The sequence below is a fragment of the Callorhinchus milii genome, unplaced genomic scaffold, assembly GCF_018977255.1.
Source record: "Callorhinchus milii isolate IMCB2004 unplaced genomic scaffold, IMCB_Cmil_1.0 Scaffold171, whole genome shotgun sequence".
NCBI lineage: Eukaryota > Metazoa > Chordata > Chondrichthyes > Chimaeriformes > Callorhinchidae > Callorhinchus > Callorhinchus milii.
Window position 1 is genome coordinate 44432 of NW_024704912.1, and position 16994 is coordinate 61425.

The 16994-nt window shown below is 42.8% G+C and overlaps 1 pseudogene; it reads right to left on the minus strand.

Annotated features, from left to right (window-relative positions):
• Positions 1-885: 885 nt before the first annotated feature.
• The window catches only part of LOC121851865, a 34915-nt pseudogene continuing 18806 nt past the window's right edge, over positions 886-16994 (minus strand).

Genomic DNA, 16994 nt, shown 5'->3' on the forward strand with positions numbered 1-16994 from the left:
CTACATAGCGCAGCTTGCAGAAGTCCAGACGTCTAGTGCAATGCAGCATGCGATAATCCCAGACCCTTTTGTGGCTCCCACAGACTAAAGGCGACATAATAATCCCTAGGGCTCTCTAGCTGATGAAAGTATGCGTATGTCTATAAAAAGCCCATCTTCCATTTTAAAGGCCCCCGTTGGGAATTAAGCCGTTGACATAGTTGGCTTATCGGATCGACGGACGACTAGGTTCATTACAGTCCGTGTCACTTTGGTTCTCCCCTGGGTACCTAAATGTAGGCACTTACAAAGCCCCCAGGCCCTTGGGCTGTAACTATCAGTTGACACTAGAGCTTCCGCCTACTTAGCACGCAATCTAGTGCGTCGAGATCGCATACATATCGACAAAAGGAACAATTACACTCCAACGCCAGGACCGGGTAGCCCTTGCAGTGTGAATTGAGTCCATACGGGGGTCAGCCATGATCGCTGGCTAGTATTTCTTGATTCAAAATTTACACTCTCGGAGAATTGGACCTATTAGTGTCGAACTCGGTATTTAGTAGTCCCGAAATGCTTGTCTCGACCGGTGCTAAAGCCAGACGACCATGCCGGTTTACGCTAAGCGACCGCCTCAGGCAAACTTGTGCTTGGCGTCGCCGCGGGTTCAGAGCCCCACAAATTCAGATGTTCACTCCTAGATCTGCTCTCGGAGCCGTTCGTGAAAGCACGAGATTTGTTTATTTTATGGCTTCCGACTCTTTTGAGCGCCAATTCAGTTATGGAAAAAGACCCCAGATGGAGCTTAATATTAAGAAGTGCCTATTTTTTGGCGGAGCAATAGTTCCCGAGTAATACGAATAGCAATAGGTGCGTTCTTCGCATCACCAGTTATATTGTCTCTGCTTAGCGGGTCTTCCCTCTGGCCACACTGCGGAAGTATTCCTCTGCCCAATACGCCCGGACTGTAAATGGATCGAAAAAATGACCTTCATGCAGTAGCGCAAGAATAGATAGGCAGACTCCACAGATTACTTAAAGGTGAGTTCAGAGGTGTGGTTTGCTATCACTTTTCAAACGGTGAGCCATACTGCAGGCCGGGCTATTTCAAGCACTTTCTAGTGTCACCACCCGTAGATGCTGAATCGTGAAGCGCCAATCTGATTTTATGAGCGCAAAAGGTAAGGACCTCCCTCTGGTGTCTTCCGCTTGGTATTTGTGTTATTAAGTTTCGCATGGTGACGTGGGGATATTTAAACTATCATTAACTCAACTCACTGGAGCAGTCAAGCGCTGAGCGTGACGTGCTCATTTACTCATCCCTCAGAGTACGGAACAATTCATAGGCCCGTCCAGTTGCAGAGGGACTCGTGAGGCACATCTTAGCCTACACTGGATTTGTCTCCATATTGCGAATATTTCGAATACATTACGATCTCTACGGTACGGTTCCCAAAATAACCTCTGGCCATTGCTATGGAGGCATTCTGGACCCCAACCCCTCGTGGTTAAAACAGGAACCCGCTCCATGGTGGTATGTTTTTTCCGTCTTTGCAACGGTGGGTAGCTGTCATACTTTCATGTAGATCTGCCTTGGATCCCAATAGCGAACATCCCGAAAAGAACTGATCCCGTGCGAGTTGAATTGCTTTGATCATGGGGGCCTTTGACTATTACGGGGTTAACGGTTGGCTTCTACTCTCTGCTTGTTACGTCGAAATCTCGAGTGACGGTCTTCTCGCAATTAGAGCTGCCTCTCCCGTGCACCTCTGAATGCGTAAGCACCTCCTTGACGTCACTTAGTTTTTGCTCGTGCCAGCCAAGTCCTGGCACTTCCTTAAGGTTGGTAACAGTTGATGTTACGATCGTTGGCTAAGCGCAGAAGACTATCTAGTTGTGCTAACCGTAGTACGTTTTGGTGCTTAAATAGGAAGCTGGCTGGCTAAATAATGTTCGCAGCATACGTGGGTGTCCAGTCTTGCATGCTAGAGGTGCAAAAAACGAAGTCTTTCTGCATCCATCGATTACCCCGTGGTCTGAGCCCGGACCATACCGACGCAAAACTAACAGGGACTAGGCTAAAATTGACAGTTAACCGAAGTCTATTCGGCCAGTTGCCACTACGTTAATTGGAGGTGGAACGAAGGTATAAATATTCTGGACGTTATCAGTTTTAGAGTTCTTTGAAATGGCGATCTGAGCTTGAGATTCCTTAAAACGCTTCCACGGTTCACCTTGAAAAGCTGAATTCTTCCAAATTTCCATAATATATTTTTTTAGGGTTAGATCGTGTAAATATAAATGTGTCGTTAAACCTGCCACCACCCGACACAGCCAATTAGTGAGATTTGTCACGTAAATAAAACATGTCAATTCGTTACTAGTACAGCACACTGGTGTGTTGAAGAGTAAACCCACGACAGTAATTACAACCAGCATCATCAGGCGACAGCCAGATCTAACCCAAAAAACCTCTATTATGGATACTATTGATCATGAAAGCCTACGTGTCAAACTGATATATAAATGAGGTCACTTGAAGGTATATCAGAGGTAGCTCTGTAATATCTGCTTCCGTGGGCTGTTCTCTAACATAAAGGCAAGCACTACCATGTGAGAGATCCCAGTGGATACTTTGTCTCATGATGTGACACTGATAGCGCTCTTTTGACAACATCTGTGAGAAACAAAATTAACAAAATTCATGCACTTTCGCCAGTGCTCACAATGGGAGTTAAATGTGTGTGCTGCAATGGGAAGGTAGCCAAAACCATGGCAGTGTAACTCATACACACACATCACAATTGACACAAACTTACAGGAAGCATAAATTAACGTACTCAACCTAAAGAATAAAAAAATAACAAATGAGTAGTTTAACACGTAGGCTTTTGCAACCGATGTTATTCATAATAACGGTTTTTGGGTTATATCGTGTAAGTATAAATGTGTCGTAACCCTCCACCACCTGACACAGCCAGTAAGGTTTGTCACGTAAACAACGGGCCAATTAGATACTACTTCAACCCACCGGTGTGTAAATCCACAACATTTAAAATTTGAGTTCCGTGACGTTTTGCTGGTAATTACATCCAGCATCATCGGGCCATTTGCCAGACTAGTGAAGCAATCCACCTTCTGGTCTTAAATTAGTAGACAGAACGGCAGCCAAGAGAGGGAATACGATCAGGGACAGGCACATGTGAGAATGCGGGAAAATCGCCGATCGTGCAAGAGTGAGCTGCAGTGCGGCTGCCAAATCAGGCACCGCGGTCACTCTCAGGTGGCCCAAAGAAGATCAAAAGCGAAGTTCCAGACACCCATTGGGGCAGTCGCGAATGTCTCTCTGCCTGTGTATTTAGTGTACTTTTTCTGTCTCCACTCGTTTTTTGTTGTTCTTATGTTCTGCTCTGTCTGTGTGTCTCCATTCCTCGTGTTTTGTGTTTTGTCTCTCCTTGGAATTTTCACACTTAAATTCTAACTTAACAATCTTTGAAATACGTAATCGACCAGGCTATGCGTTAATTGTGTGTTGACCGACTCTCTGTGTTGCATTACATTACATTTCGATATTTTGCTAGGTTATTTAATTTAATGTGTCTTTCTCCCGTTCTCCTAATTTTCAAGCTTGCGTACTTTACCACCCGTCGTCCTACCCATTGACATGATAATTTTTTCTCTAACCCCTCCCTCTCTCCGCCCCCGCCCCCTCTCTTTATTTAAGGCCTCGTCACAGAGACGCTCTCTCTATGTGTGCCTATGTGTTGCTCTCTCTCTCTATGTATCTTGGTGATATCTGTCTGCTTATATGTCTGTCTATAGTTTTCTGGTTAGATTTGTGTTGCTATTTCATTTATACCTGGTGATGATTGCTTGTGTTGCAATCGAAACGTCGTATGATATTATTTAATTTATTATTTTATCTTTATACGTGACTTTACCGAAAGAACCAAAGAGTAATTCCTGCAGTCACGAAAGCTCAAAATTAAGATTAAATGTGTAGGGGTCCGTAGAATGAAAGACTGACAAGAGCTGGCCGATCGATTTCGTGAGCACCGTTCTTCTTCCGTCCGCATGTAAAGATATATGAGCCGTTTTACACATCAGAGACTGCATTGGGCAAGACGCTTGACTCGAGGGGGCTGCGAAACACCCTCCCGCGCCCCTCTGGTGGGTGACTGCGCACACCTGCTCACCTGCTTTAGTCAATCACAAAAGGACGGAGGCAGGATTTAGCAGTCCATTTAAAATGCATGACCGTGGATAGCGGATTAATAATTCATTTTGGGTCGACGTTAATTAGGTGCAGGTACATGCACAGCCCTGACATTTCTCTCTCACTCTACTGCTGGCAGAAGGGCCTCTGCTGGAGGGAGCTCTAGAGAACCCCTATAGAAAGTGTTTGTCCTTCTCTTCCACTCTGGTCAGACGTCTTGGAAGATGTGAGAGTGCCCGCACTTCATCCCATCACACGCGACCTGCAGATCGACGAACTGTGGTGCACCCATTTATGCTGCTGGGTGGAGAGAGGCAGGGCCATTTGAAAAACGTCCCCATTGTTTCAACTATTGTGCAGGGAGATCGAATTGGGCTCGTAATCTCCGGACTGTAGGTCCAGTGTGCTGCTAACCTTTACATCGCGGTAGCGCCCATTGTTGGGAGAATGAAACATGACGATGGATGGATATGTGGATTATGAGCGGATGGACGAATGAGTGACCGAAGGACGGATCATGAACGGATACATTGACGATTGATGATGATTGGAAATTAATGATGATAACGATTATGTTGGGGCACCTTGAGAATGCGACTCTCGGAGCCTGGGTACTCTCGCTCATCCTGCTGGTTCCACTGCTTCATGAAGCGCGACACCGCCGGGTCCTCGTAGTCCACGATCTGGAAGCCCGAGACGTTTGCGCCACCATACTGAAACTTCTCCAGGTCGATGTCCGTGAAGCCCTGCGAAGCGACACAATCCGGGCCAACACGAAACCATCAAAACCGCTGCTCTGGCAGAAAAAGAAAAGTTACCATTACATTCCCCCGCGCTTTTGGCACGCTGCCATGTGTTAGTATTCGGCCATGGGAAGTCTGATTAAGCAATGCCCTCTCTATGTCCTCCAACAAAGTATCACTCTGCTCTGCAGGGGTGTGTGGTTACATGTTGTATTTGATGAAAGGTAGTTGAATGTTGCCTAATTCATGGAAGGAATGATGTGTGCACAGCTTAGTTATCAAGAGTAGAACAGTTTAAGTTTAAAATCAGCATCATCATCAACCGTGGTTTATCCACTGCTGGATGAAGGCGTGGCCAAGATGCCGCCACCTCTCACGATCTTGCGATGTAACAACAATCCACCCAACACCTGCACACGAACGATTCCATCGCTCTATCTCCTCGCTAGATGTTCTCTCGGACACGTTCCATTCCTTGGCTGCGACTGTTATTATATGTGTTTATGTAGACAACTGTGCTAATCGGAGGTGCGAGGGAAGGATAACAAACTGAACACAAAAAGCAGTTATAAAGAAATGAGTTTTAAATCTAGATTTAAAGTGCGTAACTCTGGTAAGCTTTCTAATATCGAAGGAAGAGCATTCCAGACGGCCGCAGAAGCGCATCCGATGTATGATGGCCAGCCAAAAGCCACTACTGCGAGAATAATCGGAGTTCGTGTGATTATGGTTTATGCTGTTTGACGAGATAAGCAAGATATTGTAGTTAATTTGTGGCAAGCACTTCATAACGAGTGTTATTGGCCATCATCCCCTCTGACAATACAGGGTATTCATTGTGATTTCGTTTTATTTTTCCAATTGCATACATTATTGCATAGTTAGATTGAAAAAAAACCGCCAAAAAACGAAGTTGATTAAAATCGAGATCAGATAATTTAATAAGCAAAATATATTTCAACAAAAACAATTAACTTGTAATTAAATTAATAAGCGCCATCAAACGGAGTCACTTGTGTGTACAATGGTGAATGTCCTGGTAATTGAAACAGCTCCACATGGTAACTAAAGGTCACGTTCGTAGCAATGTCCTGGTTCTCACCTTCAGAAATACATTTTATTGGATCATATATCTAAATTATAAAGCCTATAAATCGGAGATGATCTTATTTTTACACATTCAAACAGTGCTGATTGCTATTGACCACTTGGCGTTTCAGATCTTTGAGCCTGTGCTCAGCAATCATAAAAATACATCCAGAAAATGTGTTGTCTCAAATTGGTCTGGAGATGTTGCATATAGATGCTTTATAACATCAAAACTTCTAATTGTATTTGAGTACTATTACAAAAATGTACAATCGTTCGAAATTTACAATCGTGACACGAAACGTGTGAAAAACCCCGTTTAATTTTCGAGGAATTATTGGAAATAACAATCGTCAACTCTGTTCATGAGGTCAGCGTTAAACAGCATGGTCTTGAGGTCGGCAATTCCTTTGACTGAATGAATACGAAGCTTGTAACAAAAATGGGGCACCGGTGGTTCAGCGATTGGCACGCTGTGCTATGAAACCAGGGGCCCGAGTTTGATTACCAGCCAAGGCGTGGCACCCAGCTTGCAAAAACCCACATTGAAGAGTGTGGTAAAGTATGGTCAAACAAGCCCGTGACTGACACGGCACGGGGAGGATTTTTTCCCGCAGTGGATAGACAAATGCCTGTGCATTATTGTTATATTATTGCTATTATTATTATATCCATAACTGATCGTCATTGCTTGGTCAAGCACCAAACATTTGCTCTAAGCAAAGGGTGCAAACGAGTTGTTGTACCACTGTGAATGCTTTAAATATTTTCCTTTTCAGAGCATTTTCAAAAGATTATCACAACTGAGATGTCCGAATAATTGTTCGCGAGTAATGAAGAGGAATAAACGTTTTAATTGAAAATAATCTGCTCAACATAAAAATGGGCTTGTGGCGGCTTTTCTGAAACAAAAAAAAATACAGCCTATAAAAAGAATAAAACATACCACTCAAAAGTGTTTTTTTGTTCAGTACATATAACATCGGATTGCCAGCATAGATCTGGCGGCATGATGCGACACTACATCAAAACAAAAATTAAGCACAGGTGGCACGGCTCGCGATAACGAGCAAAAGCTCCGCTTTAATAAATATAGAAACCAGGCGTTTTCACGCACGCCAGATAGTCCCATAATGTTCACACACACACTCTGTCTCTCTCTTTGCTGCTGCTCCGTCGAGTGTGAAAGCTGTCGATTTCATATTAATTTGCCGAGGGAGGATTGCGCCACAAACAACGGATAAAAAAATTACACTGCGCGATCCAATCGAAGGACGTAACATCTTCTGTAGCCCGAGGTCGCTCTCTATGAAACAGACAACGCCACTGGATTATTTGATTCGGTTCGCTCTTGCAGGATCGTAACTATGTCAACGCGGCCGTGACAAAAAAATAAACGCAGCCTCAAGGAAATAAAGCCTGCGGAAATTTCCTCTCGACACTGCAAATGTAATTTCATTTGCAGGATCTTTAGAGAAGAAGGTGAGGCGGTGTGCTACGCGGTAAATTAAAATGTTTTACCTCGTTACACTTGCACTCGTCTCAGACGTTCCTCTACAAGGTGTGATGTGCCCGTCATTCGTTGTTTATGTACATCTGCTGTCAAAATTATGGACTTGTTTTATGATCCCGTTCACACCTTTGAGAGGGTAACGTCCCACATTGTGATGACACCACAAGTGTAACGCGGCAGTCAGTTACAGCTGATGCTGAAATCAAAGTCTCGACTAAATTTACTAAGACAAGGAACATAAAACATTTTATCACCTTAATACGTGTGATGATTTAATGCCACAGCATTGCACGCCAATGTGATTGAACATATTAAACGTTTATATTTAGCGCTGGGCGAAACTGCCGTTGGGGCTGCATTGCAATGGTGTATAATAAAAATTACCGTGTAACATTTAGTACCACGGTAGTTTAGATATATATAAATATCTCAGCATAAACCTAACTACTCACGCCAGCATATTGAGAATTATAATAAGCTACTTAATAGCATTCCCACTAATACAACCTTTAACTCACTTTTTCGCCAACTCCCTCTAACATTATCCATGGCCCAGAATTTAACTTGAGTGGCTAGGTTCGCATTGCAGAGCACATAGCATTGTGCCACTGACATATATACAAATATTGTCAAAGAATTCAACCTACAGTAACTTGACTCGTAAACTATTTAGAATTCAAAACAACTATCTGTGTGCCTGTGTTTATTTTCTCATTTCCATTGATGATGGTCAATGTTGGAATTTCTGATTCCGATGGCAATTCGATTCCAAAGCAACATATACCATAGTGACTTCACGCCAAGTGGCACTCACACGGTGGTGCTTATTATACAGACCACTGGAGGGATCATTGGACGGGATGAGCTCACAGCTTGAGAATATTTATTTACCAAATTATAGTTGTCATCACACCTTATACAGGCATATTAAAATCTGAATCCTGTTAAACCTCGCCTGGCATACAGGAGGTCGTGCCTTAGATCCCGAGCCTGACGCCTGTGTGTTCTGCCCGTGGTCGTGTGAATTTTATCCGGGTCCTTCGTATTTCCATCCACATTTATAATCAACATCGTGTGCTGCAGCTCTAAATTTCCACGTAATAAGCCACTTCGTTGAGCTATCATTTGTGTCCAGGTTGCTTCTGAAAAAGAGCTGTATAGTTCAGTGGGCCTTACCTGGTAAAATACAAATCTAAGAAAAAATCGTAGCTGGTTGGCTATTGCTGCTATTTCGTATTTTCCAGTGACGTGATGAAGGCCATTATGATTGAGTAATTACAAGTAAATATCCATAATGGGAAAAGTATTCCAAGCCACAAAAAATATTTTCCATCGAAAGTGAAACCCCATGCTTGTCTAATGACGTCCTTTAATTTGCATCAGAATAAAAAAAATACTCACATTTGCTCAGCTGAATTCATTTCTCGTGCTTTGTATATGAAGTTTAAATTAATATTTTCTATTATGTGCCAAAGAATAACTTAATGTGTTAATATAAGCTAAGGTGACATTTTGTTCAACCTTAATTGACCAAAATTAGCATTATGCAAATAAGTTTATTTTAAAAAAAAATCTAATTTCATCACTCAGAGGTGCAGTACGCGTGACGTTACATATATTTTATTGATTAAGTCCATAACTTAAAGCACATTTTAGTTACTGAGCTGCCGTAACACGCTGCCAAAGTGAATTAACTCAATACAAGGGTGTCTTACAAACCTGTGCCGCGAGCTACGATATTTGTGCAGAATTATCTGTGAAACGTGGCCAGGTGGTGCTGTGATAAGAGCCCCTGACTCGCATTTGGAAGGTAGCAAGCTAACATTTCAGTCAGGGCCAACCTAATCACATGAAGCAGTGGTTGTATTTGCCGAACAGAGGATACGTTCCACCACTAGCGCAAGATTGTCAACAGATTCGAACCCTGCCTTAAAATCATTCGATGAATAATATTTTTACGTGCAAATTTGGAGTAAAAGTAAATTTATTTAATTATCCGTAACATAATCTTTCCCCCTTTATCTTATCAACTCCTGAATGCAACTTCACCATCCTTTGTGGTCTTGCAGCGTAACAATCCATCTGGTTGTTCCTTATTCTGGGGCACCATGGTAGCGAGATGTTAACTGCCTCGCCTGGTATACATGAGGTCGTGGCCCCATCCTGACCCTGACGCCTGTATACCTACGTGACTTTCCCGAAAAAAACAAAGAGTATTTTCACGTTTTCCCATCGTCACATCGATCTTTGTGCGGGTCCTCCGATTTTTCCCTCCACATTTGGCAGCTATAAATTTCCACATGGCAAGCCACCTTGTAGAGCTGACATTTGTGGCCAGGTCGCTTCTGAAAAAGAGTTATATAGCTCAGTGGGCCTTACCTGGTAAAACAAAAAAACAATTTGTGAGATAGTTCTCCGCTTCCATGTATACAGTGGCTCTGCTCCTCCTTCTGTGGCTTCCCGCTGCTTTGTATCAATGTGCTCTCCATTTCATCTCTGCGCTCCCATCTCGTATAGTGCCTTGCACGTCCGTCTGCAGAACTCTGCTTCCCACGTTCTCAAGATCTCTCCTCAAGGCGTGTCCCCACCACCACAGCCACGCTCTTCTCTTCTCGTCATCGATCGCTGCTTTCTTCATTGTTTCTCGAACCTAACTCTCTCTCTTTCCCTGGTAAAGTGTCGCCTTAAAACTTTCACTAGCCTGCTGATGGTTACGGTCACTCATCATTGACATACTGCCATCTCTTCTCCCTTTCTGTCCTGTAGCCACTTAGAGCCCACCATACATCCAATGAAAATTGCTCTTAATTATTAAATTGAGTTTGTATACAGCAGCATCAGTAATGCAACTGCATCACACATTGCTACTCAAATTCGCAACACACAGAGGCGTGTATATGTGATAAATGTTTACAGTTATTAGTGACGAATGTCTATACAGGCTGCCAATTTGAGCATTCTCCTTTTGTGCACAGCGTTCTGAGATTCAGTCACATTTAAACGCTCACCAAATTTGATATCGTGCCGGAGCTATTGCACACTTACCAGATGAGCCAGGATGTAATGGAAGCCACGCACATGCTTGCCCACACTAACAGCCTGCAGGAAGAGAATCGTTACATCAATCAGGGTGGTTATTAATTAAATAAATACATTAAGGCAAGAATACAGGCATGAGACTTATAGGGCCACAAACCAGTTAAAGCAACCACGAAAAAAAACAGTTAAAGCAACCACTAAAAAACATCGATTAATCTGCCAAGTAAAATGGCACGAAGCCGACGAGTGGTTAATTGTGTAAAAGACTTCTCAGCACACTTTGTCCCTAATTGTCCCTTCGTTTAAAAGCTGAACTCTCTTTGTGCTTAAGTCAAAACTTTATTGCAGATCTGTTTTTGTTACACTAGAGCTAATTCGTACATGCGGATTTTTTTATTTGCACAACTCAGCAATGGACAGAAAGTGCTCAATATAATCCATAAGAGGTTTTTATTTACGTGATAAACCTTAATAATTGGCTGTCGGGTGGTGGCGGGTTTAACGACACATTTATATGTTTCCGATCTAACCAAAAACCCCTTATGGATAATATTGGTCCTGAAAGCCTACTACAACGTGTTAAACTGCTCAATATAAATCGCCTCCTTCGTAATCGTATTCAATGAAAAACTACGTACAGCGCAAACAACCCCACTGAGACTTACACACAACACGTTCACTCACCCTATTTAGCCTCTGTCTTGTTGATGTTGACTGATGGTGCAATGTAGTCATTTTAGTCTGAGTTACCAAAGGAGAGGTCCAGACCAGGTTTAAATGTCAAATGCTGTCGATGTTGTACCTGGATATGAGTCATACCCAGGCAGCAAAGATTGTGCCTCAGCGTGCTAAGTGCTGCATATACACGATCGTTAGAACAATACGGCCCAAGGAGAGCTGCATATTCCGGTAGTCCATGCCAAGGTCGTTGTGTGCTTTGAGACTCCCATCCTGATGGACTGTGAGGCAGCCAGAAGATGGTCGTACAGCAAGTGTAGAACTCTGAGGTATCCACGAGGGTTGAGGTTTTCTCGAGGTACTCTCACGTTCTCCCAAACGCCTACTAATAGAACCAAACTAACCAAACATCCAATGAAGGACCCTCCTGAGAAAGAGCCTTCATACTGTGCAGATTTTCTATTCTAAATATAACTCAATGCATCTTCTGAATATACGTTATAACATTACAATCGGCCATTGCTCCTGTGCAGGCAGTGCTGACCCATGGAGTCACCTCCTTTGAGGCACAAATAACTGCGACACAGTATGGGGAGGAGGATAGCTCCTAAGAACAGAAGGGGGGAGAACTAAATGTAACGGACAACCACTGGATTAATAATGCGTAGGAATTCCCAGGACAGCTACAGTACCCCAGAGGACAATTCGAAGGCGCCACGGTGGCGAGATATTAACTACCTCGCCCGGTATACAGGATATCGTAGGTTGGATCCCGACCATGACACCTCTTTATTTGGAGTTTGCGTGTCTCTCTCCCCATGATCGCGTCGATTTTTCTCTGGGTCTCCAGTTTTTCCCTCCAAATTATAAATATGCGTTTAGAGTATATTACTGCTATACATTTCCATATCATGAGCCACTTAGTTGAGATATCATTTGTGGCCAGGTATATTCTGAAAAAGAGCTACGTAGCTTGGTGGGCCTTACCTGGTCAAATAATATTCAGTTCATAGTAGTTTAGAACCACGGACAAGTAAGTGGAAATCCTACTCTCCATAAAAAATGAAATAAACTATCACTGTATGCACTTCAGCTTCCTACACAATAACGTCCCGAGATGTGCCAAGCCTCACAGACCAACTCGGCACCGCTTTCCACTCTCCATCAACATTCTGTGGCCTATCCAGGGCCATGGGTCCTTACACCTTGTAAACACAGGAGGATGGATAGGAAGCCTCGCAGATTTCCCAGGGGTAGCTCACCTCAGATGGAGAACGATCCTGGGACACCCAGCAACAGCCGGCAACCCCAGTGACAATGCACGTACGCACACGCGCAGGTGGAAATTTCTTTCGCGCCATACGCAACCAGACCACTCGTTCAATTGGACCTGAGACATGATGGCATCCAGGCGCTCGGGCTCGCAGTCCAGCACGATGTTGTGCTGCTTGCGGGAGTCCAGGTCCTCGAGCAGGGCCGGTATTCCTCGTCGTTCATGTTCTCCACGCATCGCGCGGTCATCTGCCACCTGCGCTGGGAGGCCTCCTGGATCACTTTCGCCAGCACTCCCAGGCCTGGATGCGCAAAGATCCCGCACCGCCAACCACCCCGCCGCCGGTGTAGTGACAACAACAGTCAGAAGGCGAGCGAGCAACTACGAAGGCCGGCATGGTGCACGAGGCCATGGTGTGGCCAACACCATGCCAGGCCACCTTTGTCTCCCAATGCTGATGTTTACACACTGTACCAATTACTTGTAGAAAGGGGAGAGGGCAGGGAAGGGTGGACCTATAGGAGGTCCAAGACTGGTTCGGATAACAACCATTGATGTTGGGATGTGACTAGGAATCGAACTCCATCTGCCGGGTTTGTAGCACAGTGTGTTAATGATTATGCAACCGCTCCCTGTATGTACACACACACGCATAGCGTGCATAATGTGAGGTTCATGAGGTACATGTCCATGCTCACTGGGCATGCACAGATCAATTATGCATTCTCTGAGCCGTGGATAATGCTTCTATAGATGCACTCTCATGCGTGCACACTCGTGTTCACTTACTCGTACAAAAGCGATAAAATAATAGTCAATCATCTGCTGAATTAAGGGTTTCCCCATGCCATGTCGGTCATGGAGTTTTTGAGCCATATTTCACCATACTGCACAGTTAACCATTGGTGAAGAGTTGGACTGGTTTTGACCCGCACCTCCGATTAGCATGCTTGGCGTCGCATGGTGCGAAATAAGTTCAACATACATACAGGACCACAGATATTAATCATAGCTGCAAAATAAAACCCAGGTAACTGGGCTCGTGGAGCAGGACCTTACCTACTGTGTGACTGTTGGATTATCGCTTACGCAGTGCCGTAAGGCAATCCCATTTTACGGGTGGAAATCGTATTCCCTTGTGTGTGTGTGGGTTTTCTCCAGGTACTATGTGCAGAATATCCCACTCATGAAAAGTAAGTGGCAAAACATTCTGATGCAGTGCCTACATTAAAAGCATATTTTCCATTCGCCATCAATTATCAATTGTATCTCCCAAAGGTAACAATTAACTCAGACAAAACCAGTAATAATACTTTGACACATGTCTCTTGTTCACTTAGATCTGCGTTTACATCAGAGATGTATAGTTTCATAACAATAAAAAATAACCTCACATCAGAGAGCGTCACTCCATGCAATGCTTACACGAATCTTGCAGGATAGCCACCTAAAACTGCTGATGCAACTTGATGCCATTGTTAGTATTCAGGACAATTCCTTTCGAGTGCCATGTACCCGGCCCCCAAACCGTTGTCTAAAGCCTTGATCGCAAGACCGTTTTTGTCTTGCTTCTCGCGTGACTTCACTGCTTCGTTGGAATTGAAATTTGCTCATCTCACCGTGACAGCACGTGAAGGTCACTGGGAGTCACTTCCGTACCTTCAATTACAAATTCTAAACTCTGCTGCAAGCACCACACTTGAGTAGAATATGCAGACTTACCCAAGCACTCCTCATATACCTTACAGGGTACTGGCAATGCACTTGTCCCATTGTTGTCTCCATTAATGCAATGCGATGATCTGATGGATTTATTCACTTGACATCAGATGGTACTATATCACCTTTCTGCGCTAAAATATACATGCAGTATTCAGGACAATAATTCCCACCGAGATCAAAAGCTGTAGTTTTATGAGCCCACGGGAATGCAAACAACCTATTAAATGCCCCAATTCCCTTCATGACTGTACAAAGTGCTCTGTACCCAGTAAAAATTAGGGTAAGTGAGACAGCTACTGTGCCTACCAGCATGGTCATATGGGTTTTAAGTGCCCAATGGAGTGGATTAAGCCTCATAAGTAACACTTAATAACTTAGACACTGGGTGTATATTTTATGATCAATGAATTTGGCCACCAGAGCCACTGAAAACAATTATGTATACTTTTTAAAAGTGCTACGTTTTTTAACACAGAGACGAAATTGAAGAAGTGTGTGCACCAGAGAACTGCAAGTCCTTAAATAATTTATAAATAGAAAAGCCCACGGGAAAGATTCACAATTCCACAAGTACAAACTGTTGAATGAATGCTGCATTATAACTTGGACTGTTTTTGCATTGAGAGTTCAGAAACAATGAATGACAAAGTGGCATCATCTCTCAACACCACATTCTTAAGTTGTCTTTTATTCCCTGATGTCCACGTGATGCCGAAAAACAAGTAGTCCAACGTCAACCAGAGTCATGCATCATTGCTGCATGTGTTGTGTTGAGATTCCAACTGTTGAGTCGACAATTATATTCTAAACAACGCAACTGTCAACACACTGTATTGCTACTGATGTGAAATATAGTCGTGTATTATAGTGCGAAGTGTATTTTGGGTGACACTCCCAAACCTGACAGGGTGCAGAGTGGCAACGAGATAGCAGTACAGCAAGTGGGTTCACAAATCTATACTTTTCAGTATTCTCTATATATTCCTGAATCCCTGCCACATGGCTTAAATAAATGAATTGCCCAAACATTGCAATGTAACCTTCTCCTAGCATAAGTGTTCAAATGTAATTAAGCATTACCTGATAATATATTACATTTGTTATAAGCATTTTCATTTTATTTGCGTACTGTTATCGCCTATGGGTTACATGTGACAAGGTTATAAATGTTTTTGCGGGGAGGAATTTTTTTTATTTATTGGTAAAATACTAACTATTGTAAAAAAATGTAACATTTTGTTTTCAGCCCTTTGTCAAAACATACCTGGATAAAGACTTTCACGCATCTTGTGAATTATGGGATTTTTTTTACCATACTTCACTACACTGGATCATTGCACGTGGTGAAGGGGCGTCCAGAATCAGTTTAGATATTACCCGCCACTGTTGGCTGATTATAATTTAACTCAGGTTTCCAAGTTTATAGCACAAGTGCATTAAGCACTATGTTACTGCTCCTATATATTTAGTTAAAGTGGCTTTATGAAAAAAGAAAATCTGTCAGCGATAATACAAAATTCATGTAGCTACTTTTTAAGGCCAGTAATTTGCAATAATTAAAGCACTCCAGCTTAGAATAACCGAATCAAAATCTGTAATAATTGTAATTATCTTAAGACGAGAAGGAAATTAACGAACAGAAAGGGCCTCAATCATGGCTCATATGAAGCAAAGTTCGGTGTGTTGAACCCTGCTTAAAGCAATCAATCCTGATTGGCTGAACCATCATTTGTAATCGTAGTGTATCTGAGTTTTGACCTCGGCCTCCTTCATCACTGCCCAGACTGCGATATATGCAGACCCGAGTGGATGAATTATCCAGGAGACGTGGCCATGAGATTGAAATGCCTCTCGATGCAGTCACCTGCACACATTGACTCTAACTTTTTAATTGGTTGATGCATAGTTGTTCGCGGTTCAACAAAAGAAATAATTAATTAATTAATTAACACTTTTAATAAATCAGTTTATAAATTTCGAATTTGTCATAGGTTATAGAATATACTGTCCCTTGCTATTCTTAATATTTCAATTTGGTTTGAGGCTAAAACACTGCCAAATATTTATAAAACGTGTTTTTGTCTCATCTGCAGAATCTGCTGATGAAAACCAAAAGGTTGGAACCCGTGCAGAGTTTGCTTGCTTAAACAAATGCTGCTGGGTAAAGCTGGCATTAAAAGCCAATAGGCCGATGGACTAACACGTTTTGAAAGTGGGACACAGAAACGAGTTCTGGTTATTTATGGTTTATCCATAATGCTCTACAACAGCAGATGCGGATGATGCCATCGGGATTCAATTTTTCATGACAGGAGACAGCTCACGTTGTTAAAATCCCTCGTAAAAATTATCAGCTGATGGATAGATCTAAACTGTCAACTTTGTGCACACTGTATCAGTGGTCCATGTACTAAATAATATCTTCAATTTGCAAGACCACAGTTAAAATAATTATTCACATCTTCCTGTGAATAATTATTTCTTAGAACATTTTTCAGCATAATATGGGACCTTTCTTGCCAGTATTAAAATATAACAATAGGTTTTACCCTTTCTTGCAATAAAACAGGTGTCAAGATGTTAAAACACCGAACAGAATCCTTATTCAATAGAATCCTGTCTGCATTAACCACACGTACTTGTGGTGAACATGCAAAAAAAGAAAGCTGTCTCTGGTGTGGATCAATCAGTTTAAAAGACAATGCACATATTATCAGAGCATTTTTTGTTATATTGTTTCAG